Here is a 26298-nt window from a genome sequence, read left to right on the forward strand (position 1 = left end):
CTCATTACTATTAAAATATATTTCTTAGCTACTAATAAATCCTTAAAGTGAAGATACATCAGTGAATAATGCTGATGAATGAGCTGTTGAAATGGCTAAGTTCCTTCTTTCACAAATATATCACGTAGCCATACAATATTCTTTCCTAATTCTCCCTTCAAAGGCCAGCCTGCCTTACACGTATGTGTAGTTTATTTTCCTTTTTATCCTTCGTTTCTTCCTTTCTTCCCTCCTCCCTTTCTTCCTTCCTCTCTCTTTCTTCTTTCTTTTTTTCTTCTCTCTTTCATTCCTTCCTTCATATATATATATATATATGTATATATATATATATATACTTCATATATATATATATATATACATATATATATATATATATATACTTTTTTTTTTTACTATCTACTTTCTGACACTTTCTCTTGGATAGAAAGTACTATTTGACCAACTAATGAGGAAAAAATTCTGTGGTTTTTTTTCCTCTAAGACTGCTTTCCATTTTTGTTTTTGTTTTGTTGTTTTTAATATAGTAGAAGAATAATTTCCTGGTAAACTCTGAACTTCAGCCTCAATTTCCTTTTTATCCTTACCATTGTTTCCCTATTTTCTACAGTCCACAGTATGTTCCCATTGCAGTTGGAAGACTCCAACCAAGGTCAATTACCCAACTACATTTCCTAGAAGTTGACTTTAAATGCTGAAAAAAAGAAAAAGAAAAAAAGAAAATAAATCTCCAGTAAAGTATGTTATTAACAATACAAAAACAATTTGAAAAGATTTAGCCAAGACAGCGTTAGAGGACTAGGTACTCTAACTGGGTGACTGAGAACATCAGAACATGACTGTCACACAATCCCTAGCTTCAAGGATACTATAATCTTATTAAAATTTACAGTTCTACAATTAGATTAGTCCATGATTTTTCATGAACTGAGTATCAGGTGCTTTTTTTTTCATTAGCCAAATGATGGGTGGAAGAGTCTGCACTCGTCTTGTTTGTAATCTATTCTTTGAAACCTAAAATTATTTTTAACATCTTACTAATAGTTTCTATAAAATATCTCAGGTTGTTTTTTAAAAAAATCAGAGAAATTCAGATTTTCTAACAAAATATTCTCTCTGTCTACTTGAATTTCTTAAAAAAATAATCAAGAGATCATAATGAGGATCAAATTTAGAAGAAAAAGCTCTAAGGAAAACCCATCTCTTTCCTTACAAAAGACAAAACCTCAGAAAAGATGGTATTCTTTTCAACTCAGCTACCTGGAAAAATACCAACATCTACTCTTCTTATTTGTCTTCAGTATAATCTCTTTATTTTAAGTCTTCCATAAAGATTTAGTAATGTATAAAGTATTACACAAGCATTGGAGGAAAAAAATGTAACATGGTTTTCTACTTTCTATTATTTCTAAAGAAGGGTGAAATGGTTAAAAAGAATTCAAAAATACTGCAACACAACTGATATTTCCAAGAGCAGCTGTAATAAATACTTAACTGAAAATTGCCAACCAGTGTCACACATTTGAGAAAATATTAAATAGTATATCATATATTTCTGTCTTGGGTCCAGTTTAAGTAATTATTTTCAAAACTAGATATAGGCTATTTATGTACTGGAAAGTTGGTATGTGTTTCTGCTTCTGGAAAGAAGCTTGTTTTGTTTTGTTTTGTTTTGTTTTGTTTTCAGAGAAAAGGTATTATTAGTAAAAAAAAAAAACCCTAGAAATAGAACAGTCAATTTAATTTATATATCAATATAGTGTGTTGGGTTTTTCTTTTAAAACATACTCTATAGTGCGTATACCATAATAGCATTTGAAACAATGGAAATAAAATAGAGAAACAATGAGCTAATTTGCTAAAATTAATAGCTATTAATTTTCTATCAGATAAAATATGAAATAACATTTAATAAATATGAATATGCCTCTTTTATTTTTTCACTGGAGTTATTGCTCCCAGAAACTGGGGTTCTGGTTATTTATGTAATTATTCACTGATGCCTAAACAAAGAATTCTAAATGAAAATGAACATTGCTCTCATTGAAGAACAGTGCCTCCTCCTACCAAACCTAAGTAGACTGAACCAAACAGAGTAACCTATGTTCCTTCTCTCCACAGGGAGAAAAGCTGATTTTCAATAATTATTGGGAATCATTTATGACTTCCTGCAACTGAATTTACTACAATACATTGAACAACATGCCATCCTAAGCACATAGTGCCCTTTCTAAAAGACATTTATCTAGTACAAGAAACAACTTAAAACTGAATATCAAAAGCTCATATTTTTAAAGTCCTCCTGGGGCACCTGGGTGGCTCAGTCAGTTAAGTGTCTGACTTCGGCTCAGCTCATGATCCCACATGAGCTTGAGCCCCACATTGGGCTCTGTGCTGACAGTTCAGAGCCTGGACCCTGCTTTGAATTCTGTCTTCCTCTCCCTCTGCCCCATTCCTGCTCACACTCTCTCTCTCTCTCAAAAATAAACATTAAAAAAAAATTAAGTCCTCCATTTTTATCTTCTCTCTTGGTTCTTTCCCTAACCTCCAATTGCTATAAGACTTAGCAGTGTCAACTATCTTTTTGTTTCCCTGTCTTTTTCGGTCCATGACCTCAGGGCCTCATATTTCATCATTAAAGTTGTATAAAGCACCTTTCAATTGGAGAATGCTTTTGTATAAAAAATAATTTTGGGCTGATTCTTAAAAATAACTATTTCCTTCTTCCCACCACACTTGGTCATTAAAACTTAAGGCTATGCACAAAAGTACAATATATTTATCTGATCTTTGGTGATGCTAAAAAATAATTTAAGAGGGATATAATATAGGAGGAAGAGTCATATTATCTAAACTATAAAGCTGAAAGTCTTAGAGAAAGTTCTGGATAGTATCACAAGTACAATTTATAGATTCTACACAGTACCTGTTCTCTCTTTAAAAGCATTTTAGCAGTAAAAGGCAAGTTTTTACATTGTAAATTATATATAATGATATAATTCATATTTAAGAAACTCAAAAAGCAGATGGTGTTAGAACATATAAGTAGGAGATACTCCCTCCATTTCATAGTTCACATTTCACAACTAGAGAATTCCTTTGATGACTCTTTATGATGTAGGGAAGGGAAGAGGACCCATTTGAAAATTGTTTAGTGTCAAAAGGAATTATTTGACTTTTTTACCTGAAACTTCCATTAATAGAGCTAGTTTTAGGTGGAGCTTGATTAATACCTCACATATCACAGCATCTTTGTCTGAGCTATACTTCTTTTTGGTATTAGATCCATCTTAAGCTGGCTTCCATCATCATAGCAAGATGACTGCAGATGTTCTAAGTTTTACATCTGAGTATCATACAAAGAGGAAAACTGAAAGGCTTCTTTTTTGCTACTCCCCTACTTCCACCCCAACATTTAGATATTTGATCCTAACTGGACTAGAAATTAGATGTGATAAGCATTTACTCCAATGAAGATCAACTTGGCCTTGGGCAGAGAGATCAACGGTACATAGCTAAAAAGGGTGTTTTACTAAAGAACACTTAGGGCCTTTAAATAGTAGCAGGGAAAAAGGTTGCTAGACATCCAATAACAGATGTTCAATAAAATAGATGCCCTACACTATTATAGTAGTAATGATAAATACAGAAAATATGATTAGTAATTGAAAAGAGTTTTAGAGTTACTCAACAAAATTGATTTTCACAAAAAATACTAAAAAATGTTAACTTGAATTAGCAGATATCTTACCAAGCAAAAGAGGAAGAAATCCATAAAGAAAAAGATAGGCTTACTTAATTACATAAAGTTTATTTAAACGGGAAAAAAAGGACAATGTTAGTCTGGGAGATATATTTTCAAACCCCTGGCATATACATAAATGTATGGCAAGAAGTACCTATAAATTTATATGAAAACAACAAACCAACAACAAAAAAATTAAGCAAGAATACAAGTGGGACTCTCACAAAAGAGGAAGTGTACATCATTGATGTATGTGTCAAATGATGATCTATTTCACTATTTATAAGGGAAAAGCAAGCTAAAACAACAATGAATAACTTTTCCATTCTGAATGTAAAAAACTTATAAAGAACAATAAAATGCATGCTGGCAAGGATTAAAAACATAGAACTCTATCCCTTGTTGGTGGGGTTGTAAATCACTACAATCTTTTGAGAAATAAGCTAGCAACATCAATTGCAATTAAATCTTAGGAACACTTTCCCATGAAATTATGTAATGGGATATTTAATGGTATTCAGATAAACAACATTAATCTTCTGATATATATGTACAATCACCATAGGTAGTACAACTGTGCTTTTTATTTTTATACCATACATGACCATAATGTCATGTCACTTAATTTTAGATCACAAATTCAAAGTTGTTGATGAGGGGAGCCAAGGGATAATAAGAAGCTACTACTTTATCTCTAAACTTATTATTTCGACTAACAAAATAGAGGTGTTAATGAAAAGATGCCCACGAAATCAATTCAAATGCATTCAATTCAAGGGGCACCTGTATGGCTCAGTAGGTTGAGCATGTCCCATTCTTGATTTTGGCTCAGGTTATGATCCCAGGGTCATGGGATTGGGCCCCGTGTCTGGCTCCATGCTGAATATGGAGCCTACTTAAGATTTGCTCTCTCTCTCCCTTTGCCCCTCTACCCCACCTGCACTCTCTTTCACTCACTTTCTCTCTCTAAAATAAAAACAAATACAAAAGCAAGCCCAAATGCATCAATTTAAAAATAGTAAAACGTGGGGCACTTGGGTGACTCAGTTGGTGGCACAGACCTTGGCTCAGGTCATGATCTCGCAGTTGGTAGGTTCCAGTCCAACATTAGGCTCTGCTGACAGATCAGAGCCTGGAGCCTGCTTTGGATTCTGTGTCTCCCTCTCTCTCTGCCCCTCCCCACTCTCTCTCTCTCCGTCTCTCTCTCTGTCTCTCTCCTCTCTCTCAAAAATCAGTAAACATTAAAAAAATGTAAATATAGTCAAATCAATTAAAGGCATATAGAAGTAGACTATAAAAAAAGAATAGTAACCAGAAATCATTTATAAAGGAAGACACAAATAAAAATTACTCTTTTGGATAGGTATCTGTATGAAAAGAATATTTTTACTAGAGTTTACCTATAATTTATTTTTCTTTTCCGGCAAAAAGAGTGCATTTATTCCTGATTAAATGCAAATTAATGAGAATTACACTTATCAAATGTTTTCTTTTTTTTTAAATGTAATAAACCCAAAATCAAACTATGAATTAGAAATTACCATTATTATATGACAGCACAGAGACTATCTTGCTACTAAGCTGCTTAGACCTCAGATGTGCACCCTATGTACAAGTCTTTGGGCACCTGGTTTTCTGTGGAGGAAGTGGCAAAATAGCTTCCATCACTTATCAATAGAGCCCTATACTCAGTACTGGCCTTGCTCTGATCCTTGAGTTTCTTATAGCACCAAGAATTCCTTCCTCTGGAGCAAAAATAATGAAGAAATAAATTTGTACAATAAAGTAAACCCAAACTGTGTTCAGATGACAATGATCTAGACAACACTAGTACAATGAAAAAAGCCAACTCAAGATATACACTAAAATTACTTTAAAGATAGTACTCTAAAATTTGCACACAGAGTATTGATTCAGCTTTTATCTTTAAAAAATGCATATTCTTGGGCACCTGGCTGGCTCAGTCAGTTAAGTGTCTGACTTCAGTTCAGGTCATGGTCTCACAGTTGGTGAGTTCAGGCCCTGCGTCCGGCTTTGTGCTGACAGCTTGGAGCCTGGATCCAGTTTCAGATGCTGTATCACTCGCTCCCTGCCCCTCCCCACCTCAGGCTGTGTGTGTGTGTGTATGAGTGCCTACTTCTCTCTCTCTCTCTCTCTCTCTCTCTCTCTCTCTCTCATACTGAGAAACATTTAAATCGGCTTTTATAATAAAATATACAAGTTACCTGAGCAACCACTGTTAATTATTCCTCAGCTATATTAATAGCACTTATTAAAGAAATGTGATGGAACTCTGGTCATCTTTGTAAAAGAACAGATATTTTTAAGAAAAAAAAAAGCTGATATTTATGACCTAATTAAAAAAAATTTAAATCTTTATAAAATATTAGTAGATAAAGTAGTTGTCTTTTTCTTCTGTCTCAACATTAATGAATTAAGACTAATCAAATCTTGGAGCACCTGGGTGGCTGTCAGTTAAGCATCTGATTCTTGATTTCAGCTCACGTCATAATCTCACAGTTCAGGAGACTGAGCCCTGTGTCAGGCTCTGCACTGACAGCTCAGAGCCTGCTTGGAATTCTCTCTCTAACTCTCTCTCTTCCCCTCCCCCACCTCCCCCCCCTCAAAATAAATAAGAAATATATATATATAGATCTATAGATATAGATATAGATCTATATATATATCTCAAAAAAATAAGAAAAATAAAATCCTGATTGTCTTTACCTCTGAGTTCCTCTTATTTCATTAAAGTCACACTTTCTCTAAAAGAGCATCTTAAATCCTACGTTTTATTTGTAGTACCATAAAATAGGGATTTACTATACACATTGTTCATGAGATGCTTGCATCATGTTAAAATTATGTAATATTTTTAAACTTTATAATATGGGAAAGATAAGAAAAATGTAAAAATGAAAATAATGCAAATCTAATTTTATATAGCTGATATCATTTCAGGAGTTAAGTATAACCAGCTCAGCACATACTTTGGATTGAATGTGCCCCCCCCTAAAAAAAATCTATATGTTGAAACCGTACCCCTCAATGTGATGGTACTGGAAGGTAGAACCTTTGGGAAGTAATTACGAAAAGATGAGGTCTGGAGGGTTGAGCCCTCCTAAGTGAGGTTAGCGGCCTTATAAAAGTCACTAGACAGTGTGCCTCCTCTCTCTATTCTGTCATGTGAAAATGCAATAAGTTGGCCTGCATTTCTGCCAACTTATTGGCAGAAGGAGAATTCTCCAGAAGGAGAATTTCACAGCATCTGACCATGCTCGCACCCCGATCTCAAACTTCCATCCTCCAGAACTGTGAGGAATAAATGTCTATTGTTTATAAGCTACCCAGTTTATGGTATTTTGCTATATCTGCCCAAAATAAGATAGCACCTTATTTTTTGTCATTTGATATTAATTTACAAAGTAGTTGTCTCACTCTTTAAATCTTTTCCTTTTACAGTGCTTTTTACAGATAATTGCTATCATGTCTAAAATTTAAATCACTGGCTTTGAAATTATACAAGACCTTTTAAGATCCTATGCTCTTTAATTTTTTTTTTATTTTGATCCTATACTGTCTTCATGAAAGAAACATTACTTGTGGGGTGTCTGGGTGGCTTAGTTGGTTAAGCGTCCGACTTTGGCTCAGGTCATGATTTCATAGTTTGTGAGTTCGAGCCCCACATAGGGCTCTGTACTGACAGCTTGGGGCCAGAAGCCTGCTTCTCTGCTCCTCTGCTCCTCCCCAACTTGCCCTTTGTCTCTCTCTCAAACATAAACATTAAAAAAAAAAAAAACTTTAGAAAAAGAAAACATTACTTGTGCATAACAATGATACTACTAAGACATGCATAGATCAAAATAGCAGATTATGGTGGCCATGTTTGGGGAACTTCTCTACAAACACCCTCTGTTGTATGAATTGGTCTTTGGCTGTTTGAATCATATTTTCTGTTACAGCTGACTCTATATTTGACCATACTGAGTTTTCTTATAATAATCCCGCTATATATTTATAAAATAATATAAAACTCTTATATTAAGAGTAGTAGTTATTAAAAAGAAAAAAAATCTAACAGAAGCAGAGGAATCTCCTTCTTCTGAGAGGAGAATAGAGCAAACATTCAGAAGGTTAAAGCAGAGAGCTGGTGGCCCCAGGGACAGAGTGAGAGGTAAGGAGTCATCACCCTGTCCTCTAATACCTCAGCACCTGTCTCTAGAATGCCCAATTGTCCACAATACTGTTATACACTTAAATATTTAAGCTACTTTGAGTGGGTTTCTGTGTCCTGGAAAAAAAAAAAACAGCCTTGAATAAAATGAACATGATTAAAATATGGTTGGTCAATATTTTCATAACCAAAATCAGAATAAAAATGAGAAAAAATACAGTCATTGTCACTACCAGAGTTCCCTTAAGTTTCAGAACTGCACCCTTTTATAAATTAGCTAATACCTGTTAGAAATTCCCAGAATAGACTTGAGAACACGTATGGAACATCTGAGCAGAAACAGATAGCTGTTAAATGGCTTATAGGAGATAGACAGACAGAAAGATAAGCCCATTAGGAACAGAAATGGATGTTGGGAAAACACACATGGTCACAAAGTCTTGCCTGAACAAGAGCAACAGTCTCAAGTACAAAGTGCAAAGGTCCCAAAGGGGAATATAAGTTCTGATGTGAGAGAAAAGCATCTACCACTCAAGGTCCAATTTCGACTGTAGATCTCAAGGGAATATGGTACAGGAAGCAGATAATGATGTTTACATCAGGCAGAGTATTTAGACCAAGGATATACTTCTAGCCATCTGGGCTTAGGTTGACCATGGAAGATTTTCTTTTTTAATTTTAGAGTTCCCTTTCTTTTTCATAAGGAACATATAATGGTGATCTCTGTATTAAAATGTACTCTTTATATCATGTATTTATTATGTGTTCATGACTATACTTAAGGAGGAGAAGAAAAATTAGATCTTGTGTTTCTTAACCTTGAAAAAATGAATTTCCAAATAAAACATAAAAGGAAATTAAAATGAAGTATGAAAAACATAGGAATCAACAGAATCATTTTATGGGACTTGGGTATACCTCATTATCAGAAATTCTATGTTATATTACAAGAACTATTTGGGGGAAAACAGAGATTGAGAAGTGATTAATGACCATGTGCAACTACTATTTGTGACAAATGAGCATGGTGCTAAATGACTTTAAACCTAATAAAACGTAGAGAAGCATCACAAGATCAGTGATCTATATTTATGTACAGTGTACTGACTAATGGAAATAAACCATAATGTTGATTGGAATTTCTGAACAACTCATTCAATGAACAATCGAATGAATAAAAATACAATATAGAATTACTTTTAAACTTAGAAATTAGAGACTGGCATGACAATTTGTAGATCAATAATGTGTCAATATTTTATTAAATACCCAAGGTGTCCAGTGAAAATTACTGAGGAAAAATGCACACATGAAACCATTATAAATAAGCTTTTTTTTGAAGCTACAATTGATAATTTCCAGTATATTACCTATTAAAATTTATTAATTGAAATGAGGATAAGACAATACCTCTCTAATAGATAAAGTTAAGAAAAAATACAAAAGAAAGTAATAAATATTGGTTTATAAAAATACTAGACTATCATCTTAATGCTTTTTAGGTTGCTTTCACTGTATCAATATAATGATGTCCCCTCCAAAAATATCTTGTAAAAGTATGATTATCACTGTGGATTATTTGAGGGAATAAAAATTCATATGTAATAATATCTTGATATCTAAACTAATGCATCCAACCTGGAAATGAGTATTACTTGTCAGTCTGTTCTCCTCATTAATTTCACAGATAAGCAGTTATAGCTCAAGGACTTTAGAGATACTAGTAGCATTATGCTGATGGAGGATGATTTATGGGGTTTTGGTTGATGGGAGAAGCAAGAAAAGGACTATACTGGTTAAGAGTTTTGTTTTGTTTTTTTTTTTAATGGAAAGGAATCTCAGGACTAATAACAAGGATACCAAAGGAGAAATAAAAGCTAATACAGCAATGGAAATAGTGCATACATTGGCCTCAGTGATCAAATGGGAAGGTAAACTGCAGACACTGGTGTGAGCCATTATTATGGGTGTGCGTACTATGTGTTATTATATAAATACAAACATGCATGCGTGCATGTGTGTGGGTGTGTGGGTGTGAGAAGAGCTATTGTGTTGCACATCATAACTTGTCCTCTGGTTCACAACTGTCCAAGGGAAAAATAAGGCTCAAAGCTTAACAGCTTAAAACTCCTTGTTATCTATATGTTATGTACAATATATACATACATGATATGTATGATATGTATATGGTAACCATCACAAGTAAGGGTGAAGTCTTGATGCAAACCCAACTATTGTGGTTTAACATTATCTAGCAGCATAAGAACATATTCATGTCTAACTGAAGGTATTGGTACCATGATATCCATTTGACGCATGGGATTTCTTCCTATGACGTTCAGTTCCTTAAATACCAAGATCTCTAGCACCATAGATTCTTTCGTCACGATTACCCTGATGTAGAATGTTCCTTGTCTCCTTGAACGCTTGGCTTTGCCCTCTACCCCTAATTTGCTATGAGCAATGAACATAAATAACTTTGGTTTGGAGATGAGTGAGCTGATACAGAACATTAAAAGAACAGTCATGGAAAGTAATGTGGGCATAAATTTGATTGTAAGTGGTCCCAGCAGAGTTGATGAAAAACTGGATAAACAAGATTAGATTGTTTTCCTAAGAAGTTTTATAGTCAAAAGATGCAAGAATAGTATATTATCTGCAACAAGAGAAAAATTAATACACTTGCTAAAATTTGAAGTTTTACTTGATGAAAAGTAATCAAGCATATCAAAACATAAAGTTATTTATATCTTTGTTTCCTAAATTATGGTCTGAGGACCCGCAGCATAGGCATCACAGAGAGCTTATTAGAAATGCATAATTTCAGACCTCACTTCAGTCATACTAAATCTGAATCTGTCTTTTTAACAAGATCCCCAGGTGACAAGTATGCACGTTAAGCTTTGATATACACTGGTTTAGATTGCCCTTAACTTTGGAGTTTTCATATATTTCATAAATACATTCCTGTTCTTATCAAAACTATTCAAAGCCTCTAGATATGTTTAGGAAATCATCAACATGTTTTGTAATTTCTTTGTACCAGCAAAACAGATGTGCATAGAAATCTATGACAAAATTAAAAGAACTCAAAATTCTGAAAAAACTAGAAGATATCACAGACCACAGATATATTATGTACGAAATATACCTGAAAAGGGTTTTCCCAAAGCAATCAGAGCAGCAGGAAATAGTGCAATATGTCAATAGAATTTTATATAAAAACAAAATTAATGGCTGAGCTTTTTAGCACTGAGAAATGGCTACTATTAACCAAAATCAGTTACATTTAGAATACAAGCAACAGAGTTCAATATCATGCACCAATCATCTACAGACTAATTTCAATTTTGGTGAAAGGATTTTCATTTTATTTTTAAGTAATAGCACCCTTTTGAAGAACAGGGATGCCAAAAATTATCACAGGGCAATAAAAATGATTTCTATATATTAATATAATTAATAAAGGATTAAGAACTGGCATCTGAGTTCATTAGAATCAGTGTTGATTAGAAAAGATCATCCAACTTTGCCTCCCGAGTTTTCAATCACTCCATTATATTTGTTTGCATCTGACCCTCCTAATCAGAAGATTTAAACAACACTGACAATAGCTCAAGATAAACCAGAAGGATGAAAATTACAACATCAGCAATTAATTATTTGGGAATTACTTGAAACTGTTTTCCAACTCTAAAAAACTGTTTGAAAAAAAAATCAAGTGCTAGAGTTAAAAGAAGGTTCAAAAATTTAAACAATGAATTCTGATCTTGGGTCCCACAGTCTACTAAGATATAACAACGTATACTATTAACCACACGAATTAAATCTGATAACCAAGTCAGGAAAGACAAGCCAAATATTTTCAAATTGTACACTCTAGGAGACAGCAGTTAGTTTTTAAAGCCATGAATGTATCTTTCTACACCATCACCAGAAAGGCCATTTAATTTGGCTCTGAATCAGATCGTTATACAGATGTTACATAGAAATCATTAAAAATTCTAATGGATTTTTAGTCAACAGAAGGTATACCAGATGTTACACAGTGAGCTTAGGTCATTATTCCATTGTCAAAAATTACTGGGAAGAATAGCAATTTACTTATGATTGTAATAAAATAATAGCTATAAAATTTAAGGTTTTCTCCTCTCAATACTTGTCTAAAATTTCAAAGTAATTGACAATCTCCTTCCTCAAATTACATTTTTTTAATTAAGGACTGAAGGAATAAACATATTGAAAAGAAGGAAGGAAAAAATGACCTATAGCTAAAGGATAAGGTTTGGGTTTTATTTTATTTTTTTTCTCCCTTCTGAATGTTTTTCCTGTTAAAGTTGAAATCTCCTTAGAGAACATATGAATCTCATAACTTTTCTAATACTTCTTATTTCAAGAGGCCTTGACTTCCCTCAGTTTAATCCCTGCCAGCATTCTATGCAACTAATCATCCAATTTGGATAATTCACCCAACTAGCTAGCTGTATTCTTTCTTCTTGTTCAATTATCTTCTCCTTCACCTCAGCAACCACTTTCCCATATCTGAAGTTTGTTATCACTCAGTCTTTGAACTATTCATTTGGGAAAACTAGCTTACTGATCACAACTTCCTGCATCCAGTTACCATGCCCTCCATCTTTAAAGCCATTCCTCTATTTCCCAGCCTATGAATCCTCTCTTGCTTTCACTCCCCATTTCAATGCAGATCCTATAATCATTTAATCCAACAAACCCTCAGCAGGACAAAGAATTTTTCTCTCCTACTCTCAAATTGAGCAAAACATGTCTATCTTTGCTTAGAACCATCAGTATGTCCTCCTTAGCCCTGGCATTCATTTAAGTTAGATTATCTTCAGGAATAGATTATCTTCAAGGTCCTGAGCTGATTCAAAACTGGTCGCAGTCTTTGTGAATCTTAGGCTATGATTGGTTGATTCTTACTCCTAGGCTGTAATCGTTCAAGGTCTCATCTGAAAGCTAGGAAGTTTGCAAGAGAGCTGTTGGTCTGTAGGCCCTGATTATTTCCAAGTTTTGATTGCTGAAAAACCCCTGTCTGTTTTTCAGTGTTTCAGCTTCCACATCCTACTCAGCTACTTAGTCTCTCAACAGCTGTTTTGGAAGTGAAATCAGCAAGAAGAAAAACAGCTTGAACTGTCAGGTTCACCTATCTAGAATTCCCTTCTCTCCAGGATTTTGACTCCTGCAAATCTTGCTACTTGGGTAGCTCCCCCATGCCTTGTCTAACAAGTTATATATTTTGCCCAGGTTACTAGCTCTAAATAGAAGAATTGCTCAGAAATAAGCTAGTTTCACTGCTGAAAGCAGAAGTCTATATTGAGTTCGACTGATTGATGGGCTATTTTTCCCTCTAGACTATAAATTCCCTAGAGAAAATAACTTTGTTCTCTTTCATCACTATCTCCCACATTCCTAGAATAGAGCCTGGAAAGTAGCATTTAATATATATTTCATGCGGAATGAAATGAACATGTTATAGAGAAGAAAAATGAAAAGCAGAAAAGTAAATAAATGGATACTAGTTGCAAAACTAGCATGTGGTAGAACTGGGGGTAGATCTAGGTCTAAAACTCAGACACATCACATTTGAACAACTCCTCTTAAAAAAACTTTTAACAAATTTATTAAAAATAAATATTTTATATTACTACCATAAAACAACCAGTAAATTTTGGATTTTCATACATAATTTTACTTTTGTGATTATAATATTTTTATCACAATAGGGACTTAGTGAGGTATGCAGGCTCAGGTGCTAGACTACAGGATTGACCTGGCTCTGTCATTTAGCAGCCGTTTCACCTTGAATAGATCTCTTAACTGTTTTAGGCTTAGTTTCTGTAAAATACCGTGGATAGTGGTATAAAATTCACAGGAGTCTTGTGTATATGAATAACATCAATACATGTAAGGAACTCAAAACACTGCTTGACACAAGCAAGACATGTTCAATAAATGTTAGAATGCAATAGCCGCTATTACATCACAAACTACTTCTCTATTTTATGTGCTACAAGACTTATGTAACAAATTGTCACTTCAGTGATTTACAAGTAATTCCATGTAAAATATTTCACCCGTATATTAAGTTAACTCACAATTTGCTGTGATTTAAAAAGTTAATAACATTCTCAAATATGTTTTAAATTTCCGGTTCATGATTATGAACTGGGCACACGTTTTGCCCCCTGCTACCTCCTCCTATCTTTCAATTGCTGAAATAACAGTAAGGACAAAAGACATTTGTTCAAGTACAGAGAATGTGAATGGGATAGCACAGCAGATTAACCCATGCAAAGGGAGTCATAGTCAAGGTCAGCACAAGAGAAGGGAAGGCTTAATGAATGTGGATGCTGTTTTCTTTTTAGTGACAAGCCTCCCTTTCCTACTGTCTCACCCTGATTGACAGGTAAGGAGAGCAGAAGGTACAGGTTTGCCAATCTACATGTACTTCTACTATATGGGGCCTGTAATCAGCACAACCACTTAGAGAACTGCACTACAATGACAGGGAATCTGGAACAAGTCAGCTATAGTAATCCATTTAATTTTTCATTCATAAGTATGTGCAAACAATAAACACTAAGGAAAACAAATGCAACAAAAGCAAGAGAAAACTGAAAAACATGGGTAAGAAAGGAAACAAATAATTCAAAGTTCAGAAATATCATAATCAGCATTTTTAGAGAGATTCAAAAAGACATACTGCACATTTGAAAGAAACTCTTATTTCAAAGAAGCAATCACAGAATAAGAAAAATTCATAGAAATGAAAACTATAATAGTGAATATAAAAACAAAATATAAGTACTAAAAATGAAAAAAGTCCCCCAAATGTAGAGGATAAGAGTAAAATGATAGGATATATGAAGAGAAGGAGAGATATAGATCAATTCAAGAAGGTCAACATCAATAAACATACTTGTTTACCAGAAAAAGGGAATGGAGGTAAGTTATTACTTAGTTATTTTCTTAGTTATTACTAAAGAAATACCATGAACTGTTCCATGACTAAATAAACATAGGAGCTTCATAATAAAAGATGTCATAAAGGGCAAAATAAAAATGCACGTACTTAGACATACCTGGTTAAATTTCAGGACAAAGAGCAAGAAAAGATCCTAAAAACATGTAGAACCTTCCTCTCCTCACCCTCTTAAGGTAAAGTCTGTTAGCATTTGATACCTTATTAGCAACTCTGGATTCTGAAAGACAATGGAAAAATGTCTTCAATGGGAAATGATTTTGTGGAAAATGATTTTGAATATTGAAAACTCTGGCAGTGAAATTATCAATGAAATATAAAAGCCAAAAAAAAAAGGCATTTCAAACATCTAGTAATTCAGAAAATGTATTTCTATGCTTTTTCTTTTAAATTACTGGAAGATATCTTTGCTCAAACACAATGAATGAGAAATTCAAGAGAGGAACTGAGAGGCATAAATTGAAATTCAAGAAACTTTGTATATAAGACAGGAATATAAAAAAAAAAAAAAATTCCTGGGGCACCTGGGTGGCTCAGTCGGTTAAGCGGCCGACTTCGGCTCAGGTCATGAGCTCGCGGTCAGTTAGTTCAAGCCCCGTGTTGGGCTCTGTGCTGACAGCTCAGAGCCTGGAGCCTGTTTCAGATTCTTTGTCTCCCTCTCTCTGACCCTCCCTCGTTCATGCTCTGTCTCTCTCTGTCTCAAAAATAAATAAACGTTAAAAAAATTTAAAAAAAAATTCCAGAATGACAGCTGATCAAAGGATCTACTAAGAAATTATTTCAGATTAGCACATTCAAGATAATGTGATAAAAGAACTAGAGTATGTTAGTAATATGACAGACAGCAAACATTTTTTCCTGACAAAAAATAAAACTAAGTGTAGGTGGAAATTCTTGGAAAAACAGAAGTTTTTGAAAGTGCTTGTTCAAATATAGTAACTGAAAATATGACATAATTCTAAGCAAGAGTAAATTTTAGAAAATAGAATCCTATTGTTCTATATGCATGCATATACATAAGCCTGCAGGCAAAAAAGTTTTGCTAGAGGTAAAGAATTATACTCGTATACCCACAAATCAAACCACGTTATAGTAGCTACATAATCATAAAATTACAAATGCTATTTATTAAAATCCATTTTCAGAATGAATCTATAGAGAAAAATTAAAGATAATTATGGTTAATATATATTTTAATACCTAAAATTATTAAAGTATTATTAGGCAGAATTAGAGATGTGGAAGCAGATTGGAAAAAAAGTTAATAGATACTAAAGTCCCCATCATTCATTGTATGAAGTCAAAGATAACTGTTTTAAGTATATGGATACAAAAACAAAGGTTAGCTTTATTAATTAAATTTATAAAGATCTCCAACTGATAAAACAAAGACAAAAAATAAACTCTTAAGGGATAGGAAGTTCACAGAATAAAGAGTATTAATTCTCATCTTCATTTTGGAGAAACAGTATATTTTGCTCAGATGTGTTATATCAAACACACACACACACACACACACACACACACACACACACACACACACACCTTATTCACCAAAAGAACTAAAACTAGATATGGTCCAAAGCAGATAAATTTAAGAAAAGGAACTGTTGCTGGATGAACTGGGGAGACATTGGGCCCTGAGGTCTCCACTCAGCCCATCTCCAGGATGTTGCCTGGAGGTTGCAAGCAAAGAATTCAAGGACAGACCAGACAGTGGCTGAGTGGTACAAGTGAAGAGTTTATTAAAGAGAGAGTACACTCTGAAGATGTGAGAGCAGGTGAGTTCAAGAAATAGCTAACACCTAGGGCCTGGCTCTCTACCTTTTACTGACAATTGTAAACTAAGGGGTTGGGATATTTATTGTCTGGGGAGGGAATTTCTTTGAGAGCAGGGTTTCATGCCTTTTCTCCCTTACTGGTTCAGGGTCTCAGCCTTCTTTGTCTTGGGATTGTCTGATTTCATCTGGCTTCTTGTGGCCCTGTTTATGGAGTACTGCCAGGAGAGGTTGCTAAATTTCCTGATAATGGGCCTTGATTCCCCCTTTGCTGGCTTTCAAGGCATCCAATTAAAGCCTGTCTACTCTAACAGAACTGGTAATGTGGATTAAGAGGGAGTCTTTTACTATTTATTTTTATCCTTCGATTCTGTTTAAATGTTTATTTAGATGTCATGTATTAAAATTATAAAATTGTTTTGAGGTTGGCTGAAATTTATTCCACTAATATTACTTGTATACCTAAGTAGATTCTCTTCATCATGCCAAAATTGTTTGAAATATATATGGATATTTTTCCTACCTTATGGGCCAAAGTCAGGCTGCCCTAAAATGGGCCACTTTGGCATGAATACCATTTGAGGTAAAAACAATCCAAACCCAGCAGATTCAGAAAAAGCTCTATCTCCCCCTCTAACTGCCTGTTTGTATCAGAAAGAGAATTGTTAACGGATTCTGCTTTGCCTAAGAAACTTAACTGCATAATAGAGCAACCTTTGTTTTCCAAACATCTCCTGTCACCTTCCTACTAATGGTTTTTCTCACCTTTGTATCCTCAGATGCCTACTCCCATCCTTAACTCATATAAGCATCATGTTGCCTGTCTTTGGAATTTTCATTTCTGTGTGCTTTCTTTGTATATAGGCTATTAAATTTGATTTTCTCCTGTTAATGTGTCTCATGTCAATTTGATTCTTAGTCCAGCTGGAAGGACCTTGAAGGGTAGAGTAAATTCTTCTCCCCTGACAGTATGAAGGAAAAAATGATACATTATTCCTTTTGTTAGCTCAAGTAATTAGAAACTTTGTAACCATGATTACTAGCTTTTTTTTTTCAAATAATAAACATTCCACTATTTTTATGACTCTCCATATCCTAATATTTCATTATGTTCTAAACTCTTTTCCTGGGATCCACAAACCTATTAAACACCCTTTTTTTTTCTGATACAGGTATAATAAAAGAAAAATTGCAAATAAAAGGATAATTAGAATAGACATGATGATATGATTTCACACATTTGGTTTCCTGAGTGAATATTGTATACAAAATTCAAAATTTATAATATATAAGCAATATGTGTCTATATCCAGACTGGGTGTGATATATAGAATGGCTTCCATTTTTACCTTTGAATCTCACTTAACTTTTATTGTTGATCTTTATGTATGTAGGATTTATTATTTAGAAAAAATGCAAGAAAATACCCCGATGAACTATAAGCATCCTAGCAGAATATTATGTTTAAAATACTGATTATTACTCATAAAGTAATGTAAGACTAATTCTAAGTGCTTCCTTGTTGGTCATTAGCCACTTTTTGGTCTATGAAGTAATTCAATATATATTTATATTTACATGTTTATAATTAGAAAAAGATCATCTCTGTAAATCCTTAATCTAATACCTCACTGGGAAATTATATCTTAGAAAAAAAAAACAACCAATAAAAATTTTACAAGCTTTTGGATGCTTTTTAGCATGTTTCACCTTCCTTATTGTGAGAATAATCAAATTTAAAATGTGTACTATAGCTTTACAAATATATTTAGGTAATTTTTAAAATATGACCAAAATTCAAAGTATAAAATATAATTTGTAAGATTAAATATGTAAGTATTCACACAAGCAAACATTTTTTTTAAAATTAGAATATGAGTTTTAGATATGTAATGCAATTTGAATTTATGTTATAATCTTTCCTTCCACTGTAATTTGGTTGCTGAATAGCAAGGCCCCATGTAAGCTGCCATAGAGCTGTTAACTTATTTTTTTTAAGTCTGTGAGAATTCTCTTTCCTCTTGTTTTTCCTTAAAAATGATTGCAATTACCTGCAGTGATTTGATGCACCTGACACTAATTGCATTCTTTCTCTGAAAACCTACATGACATCACATTGCCATCACAAAGCAAGAAGTTTATGCACTTGTTGACCTTCTAAGCTGAAATGAGGATAAACACAGCCATTCCATTGAGAAATAGTGTAGATAATTAAGAGGCAATTTCTGTAGGACGACAGTTGTTATTTTACTTTAGAAGATAAAGGCATAGAAAACTAGATCCATTATTTTCTTCTTATTTTGATGAAAGGATAAAATTAATAGTCTTATTTCTTGAATATTTCACTGAGTTTATATAGCTAAAACGAATTCTATACAACTGAAGGAAACTGAATAAGGACTAGGTCTTAGATGATATTAAGGAATTATTGTTCATGTAATCATACTATTATGATTTTTTAACTATTAGATAAATATACTGAAGTACTTATGAGTGAAATGATATGATGTCAGGATTTTCTTTAAAGCATTTCAGGAAAAAAGGGAAAGGGAGAAGAAACAGAAGGGGAGAAGAGAAAGGAATTTTAGATGACATAAAGCTGATAGTTTTGAAGCTGAGTAATGGTACATGGAAGTTCATTGCACCATTCTACTTTTGTGGGTGTTTGAGTTTTTCTGTAATAAAAAATACTAACTAAAAAAGAAACTTTGAACATAGCCAAAGAGCTCAAAAAATTATCATAGTGGTCTATGATTTAGATCTTTATGACAGAACCATATTGTGTTGCTAATATTTTTAAATAGATTATAAATATATTTCTCTCTCTCTCAAAAATAAATAAAACATTAAAAAATTTTAATAAATAAAAAATAAAAGATATCCCCCACACCTAAATATATAATAGTGAGTTCTTACATATTATTAATTTTTAGAACATGTTTATGTAATGCTTTATGGAGGTAAAGAGAATCTGGCTGTGGAGCTGATTTTCATAGTTACTTTATCAGTCACTAATATGTTTATATTTATTCAAGGACTATAATGCTTATAAAAACTGGTAAAATTTTACAAAGACACAATTGATAAAGTATTAAGTTACATTATCACTATTTAATCTGTTACACTGGAATGTTATTTTCAAAAGAGAATTTTTACCTTTCAAGTGGAAAACATATATATCCTTTAGAAAAATAACTCAGAAAACAATTCTAAATAGCACTTTATTCTTCTGACTTCTTCCTCATCATGAAAGAAAACAAAAACACTTTTGCAAAGAGATAATAGGATTATGCTTCTGCATACAAATCAAAAGAATTTATTTCAAATGCATTTAAGCTTGAGAAGAAAATTAATTTAGTGGTTTTAGACCAGTCAGTATGCAGATTTTACCAAATTTGAAAAAGAAGTCTTTTTCAAATGTATACTCATGAAAGATGCATAATCTATCTTCTTTTATATTCATTTCGCCATTTATAACTTTCCTTGTCCTTATTTCCCATTCTGATTTTTCCATATATCATATCCTGGGAAGAATCAGCAGTTTTTAAGCTTTAAAAATATTCCATGGGGCGCCTGGGTGGCGCAGTCGGTTAAGTGTCCGACTTCAGCCAGGTCACGATCTCGCGGTCCGTGAGTTCGAGCCCCGCGTCAGGCTCTGGGCTGATGGCTCGGAGCCTGGAGCCTGTTTCCGATTCTGTGTCTCCCTCTCTCTCTGCCCCTCCCCCGTTCATGCTCTGTCTCTCTCTGTCCCAAAAATAAATAAAAAACGTTGAAAAAAAAAATTTAAAAATATTCCATTATTTTTTTGAAATTTTATATATATATATATATATATATACACACACACACACACATACATACATACATAATGTATATATATGTATGTATATATGAAATTATGTATGTATAATATATTTTGTTGAGGTATAGTTAACACACAATATACATCAATTTCAGGTATACAATAGTGATTTGATAAGTCTATATGTCATGGTATACTCACCATAAGTGCAGCTATGCAATGCTATTACAATATCATTAACTATATTCCTTACGCTGTATCTTTCATCCCTATGATTTATTCATAACTGGAAGCCCTGTACCTCCCACTTCCCTCCATCCATTTTGCATATCCACCCTTACCCCATCCCCTCTGGCAACCACCAGTTTGTTCTCTGTATTTATGGGTCTGTTTCTGCTTTTTCTGATTGTTTATTCATTTGTTTTGTTTTGTTTTGTTTTTTTGATTCCACATATAAGCCAAATCATATGGTATTTGTCTTTCTCTGACTTATTTCACTTAGCAAAATGCACTCTAGGCCCATCCATGTTGTTATAAATGGTAAAAGTGCATCCTTTTTATGGCTGAGTAGTATTCCACTATACATATACACACATATACATATATGTGTATATATGTATATGTGTGTATATGTATATATATATATATGCCACATCTATATCTATTCATCTATTGATGAACACTTGGGTTGCTTCCATGTTTTGTCTATTGTAAATAATGATGCAATAAATATAGGGATGCATATTTCTTTTCAAATTAGTGTTTTTATTTTCTTTGGGTCAGTACTCAATAGTGGAATACCAGATAGTATGTAATTCCAATACATATGTAATTTAATTTTTTAAATTTTTTTGAGAAACCTTAATACTGTTTTCCATTGTACCTGCACCAAATCACATTCCTGTCAATATTGCATGAACATTCTTTTTTCTCAACATCCTTTTGATACTAGTTATTCTGATAGGTGTGATATAATATCTTACCATGCTGTTGATTTGCATTTCCTTGATGTTAGTGATGGTGAGCATCTTTTCATATGTGTGTTAGCCATGTGTATATCTTACTTGTAAAAATATCTATTCAGGGCCTCTGCCCATCTTTTAATCAGATTATTTGTTTTTTTAAGAATATTCCCTTTTTTTAAGTTTATTTATTTTGACAGTGAGAGAGAAGGCATGAGCAGGAGAGGGACAGAGAGACGGATATAGAGACAGGCTTCACACTGCCAGTGCAGAACCTGACACAGGGCCCAAATTCTAAAACTATGAGGTAATGAGCTGAGTCAAAACGAAGAGTCATATGCTGAACTTACTGAGCTACCCAGGTGCCCCAAGAATATTCCATTCTTAATTATTAATATCATCCCATGGACATATTATACTTCATAAAAATGTAGGATATAAGGGAAATATTTCAAGGGTTTATAATTCTCAAACTATTCAAAATTATTCCAAAATATGTAAAATTGAAAGGAACAGAGGATGGGTATGCATGTGTTCATACATGCATTTAGAAAGAAACAAGAACAAAAACAGACTGAGAAAAGCATGGAACAACTAAGAGATTAAAAAGGGAAATGGTTAGATCATTATTATGGAGATACCATCAGCTGATATATTTTAAGAATTCTAAAGGGGGTATTTTTTTGACAATGTTCATTACTCAGTCACCTGGGCAAACACAATCCATTTGCTGAGGGAAAGCCACAAATAACAGAAGTATGAATTTTTTAGATTAAGCTATACTAATTTTAATCATATATACTGATCATGATTTTATTTTATCTCAGTGGAATATGTTTTTGACTTCCTGATATAATGTTATCAGGAATGATATTACTTTGAATCAGGAAGATAAATGAATTGAGAACTAAAGGAAGAAAGAAGAAACAAAATAAGTACAACCAGAGATCTAAATTGTAAATAGGTTTGTGTCTGTGCCACTTAGGGTATGAAACAAAATTGAAGACTTGTATCACAGAGAAACATGATCTTCTCACTAAACAGAGATTTTATTCTAGGCAATAGCAAATGACTAACAAGAAAGGAATTTTAAGGCAATAGGCAGTGAAGAAATATAGGCAAGGCTTTCATTATTTCAGAATTGAATGGGGCATCTGGCTGTGGAATGGTAAAGGAAGGCATCTGATACCCTATAGGATGTATATATAAATGATCAAATCCTCAAAAAACATCCATTCTTTGCTTAATGACATATACTGATATAAATTATAATGAAGAGATAGTGGGAAAAAGGAAATTAGAGACCTCAATGATAAAAGAAAATTCATTTAAATGGCAAGACAGGTAGAAAGTAAAGGATTTTGATGCAAGTTGTTAACTACATTAAATTTTATATGAAAATATCCGCAAAATTATAGATTACCTTCAATATTCCTGACATAACTTTGCAATAAGCACATACAATCAAAATATTTTTGAGAGTTACAAGTATCACTTGGAAATAATTTTTTTAAACGTCATATCTAGTTTACACATTTATTCTTTTCTTTCCAAATACCAGCCAGAATATATTTGTTAAATTAATAAATTGTATCTGCTCTGAAAAACATAGCTAATCAATGGATAGTAACTTCCATAAGACAAGATGGAAATATAACTGAATTGAGGAAAGAAAGAATCACATCTAACTAGAGCATATGCTAAGGACAATCCCACCAGGAAAGTGAGTGACTGAAACTCCCAGCAGTTTCTGCAGACAAGTGTAGAGCATAAAGAAACTTGGGAGGAAAGTAGATATTTGCAGTAGTTACTTGGTAGGAGCTGGGCAAATCAAGCAATTTTAGAAACCTGTAGGATCTGCAACACAAAATGTAAATGTAATTCTCATCTCTGCCATGTACAGGGTGCAGAGCGTGTGCATATTAAAGCAGGAGAGAGAAGTCAGGCCAGACAGGTAAGAGTGCCTAAGCTATGGTTGGCCCAAAACAACAAACCAAGAGTACAGAGGAGAAAGAAGCTTGGCATAAGGCAGAGAATATCTCTGCATACCCTCCTTATTTCCCACAAACAGTTAATATTAAAAAAAAGAAAGAGGTGGGGGAGTACACCCAAAATGGGAATGTCAGGGTAAGGAGGCAAATTTATATTTCAAAAACTCATACACCTCAATTTAAAAAAGAAAAAAAAAATCTGATTAAAAAATGGTCAGAGGAACCGAATAGACATTTTTCCAGAGAAGTCATACAAAGGCCAAAAGATACATGAAAAGATGTTCAACATCATTCATCATCAGGGAAATGCAAATCAAAACCATAATGAGCTATCACCTCACCCTTGTTAGAATGGCTATCATCAAAAATACAAGAGATAATAAGTTTTAGTGAGGATGTGGAGAAAAGGGAACTCTTGTATGCTATTGGCAGGAATGTAAATTGGTGCAGCCACTATAGAAAATAATATGAAGGTTCCTCAAAACATTAAAAATAGAATTACTAAGGCATCTGGGTGGCTCAATCAATTGAGCATCTGACTCTTGATTTCACCTCAGGTCATGATCCCAGGGTCATGGGATCAAGCTCTGTGTCAGGCTCCATGATGAGTGTAGAGCCTGCTTAAGATTCTCTCTCTCTCTCTCTCTCTCTCTCTCTCTCTCTCTCTCTCTCTCTTCTTTCTCTCTCTCCCTCTGCCCCTTCCTCTACTCATTCTCTCCTCCCCGCCTCAAATTAAAAAAAAAAAAAAAATAGAATTGCTATATGATCCAGGAATCCCACATTGGGACTAAATGGAAAGGAAATATATTGAATGAAAAGGAAAACAAGATCTCTAAGAGATATCTGCACTTCCACATTCATTATAGCATTATTCACAATATCTAAGATATTGGAAACAACCCAAGTGTCCATTAATGGATGAATGGATAAAGAAGATTTTGTATATGTATATACAATGGAACAATGGAATACTATTCAGACATAAGAATAGGCCATTGTGCCACAACATGGATGGACCTTGAGGGAATTATGCTAAGTGAAATAAATCAGACACAGAAAGACAAATACTGTATGATATAATTTATATGCGGAATCTAAAAGCTGATCTCATAGAAACAAAGACTAGAATGGTGTTTACCATGGGCTCACAGATAGAGGAAAAGGAAAGATGTTGGTCAAAGGATACTTCCAGTTATAAAATGAATAAGTTCTAGAGATCTAATGTACAGCATAGTGATTATAGTTAATAATACAGTATTATATACCTGAAAGTTGCTAAGAAATTAGATCATAAATGTTCTCCCAACAACATAAATGGTATATGTGACATGATGCAGATGTTAGCTAATACTATAATGGTAATCTTTTTGCAATAGTAGTATATCAAATCAATATGTTGTATACCTTAAATTTACATAATATTATATGCCAAAATATCTCAAAAATTAAAAAAAACATAATATCTTAATAGAACTGCAAAAGACACACATAGACAAACCATCTAAGGAAGCTATTGATATATTTGAACAAATAAGAAACATAATAGCATCTACCAATGCAAAGTAAATATGAGAAACCATTCAAGGGCTTTACCTTGGTAGTGGTGGTGAGGAAACAAGATTACTTTTACCTCTTTAGAAGATTTCTAGCTTCCATATGAAGACTGAACTTATGCAGGATTAGTTGACCACAGGTGAGTGATGGTGGCAATTTTGTCAAAGACGGAGACAGGAAGATTGATGTTAGAGACAATTTACAGGAAAGAGATTCTAAGGAGTCAGAATCAATAGGATTAGTGAGTGAGAAGCAGGAGACAATAGTGACTCCCAGATATGAGTCTTAAGAGAGAATGATAAATTCAATTTTAGACATGTGACCTGAAGTAGCTATCAAAATTAACTGTTTTTTAAATGTTAAAATAACCCATGAACTTGAGATTTCATAAATAATGCATCAATAAAATTTTTTAAATGTTTATTTATTTTTGGGAGAGAGAGTGTGAGCAGGGGAGGGGCAGAGAGAGAGGGAGACACAGAATCTGAAGCAGGCTGCAGGCTCTAAGCTGTCAGCACAGAGCCCAATGTCAAGCTCCAATCCATGAACCATGAGATCATGACCTGAGCAGAAGTCGGGCGCTTAACCGACTGAGCCACCCAGGCGCCTCTAAAATGAGTTATATTTTGAGCTCCATGGGATCTCAGCAGAAACCCAAGACATTTGAGAATATAGCATTTGATAAAGGTGACATTTTAAATATATGAAAAAAGAATTATTTTATAAATATTGATGGAAGAATTTGTGGAATCCAGGAAAAAAACAACTAAGTGACATCCCCAGTTTATTTGGAAAAAAAAGGATAAATTTTAAACATATATTAAAATGCAGAATCTACAAATATAAAAATATCAGATGTCAAAAATAAGTTACAAACTCTTCAAAATTGAAGGGAAAGGCTTTTAAGTTTTTGACTCAAAATTTAAAAATTAAGACCATAATCAAAATCAAAAGACAAATAACAAACTGGGAAAAATATTTGCAGTTTATAGCATAGAAAATATACATAAACTCTCTCATACATAAAGACCTCCTAGAAACGGATAAAACCAGCCCTAAAGAAAAATGGTAAAAATATATGAATAGGAAGTCTGTAGGAAAAGAAATACAAATAGTGACTTTTAAAATGATTCTCAACCTCACTTATAATATTAGAAAGGAAAAATTGAAACTATCCTGAAATATTATTCTTCATCTACCATATTAATACAAACATAGAAACTTGAAAAAAATATTGTAGGGAAATAACTTCTCTCAATTTTTGATGTGACGAATACAAAATGAAACAACGG

The 26298-nt window shown here is 33.4% G+C and overlaps 1 protein-coding gene across 2 annotated transcripts in view; it reads right to left on the reverse strand.

Annotated features, from left to right (window-relative positions):
• The window catches only part of SPAG16 (sperm associated antigen 16), a 1004062-nt gene that overhangs the window by 750316 nt on the left and 227448 nt on the right, over positions 1-26298 (reverse strand). The window lies entirely within an intron of this gene.

Source organism: Panthera pardus, unplaced genomic scaffold (genome assembly GCF_024362965.1).
Source record: "Panthera pardus isolate Hobbes unplaced genomic scaffold, ASM2436296v1 HiC_scaffold_10, whole genome shotgun sequence".
In the NCBI taxonomy this organism is placed as follows: Eukaryota; Metazoa; Chordata; class Mammalia; order Carnivora; family Felidae; genus Panthera; species Panthera pardus.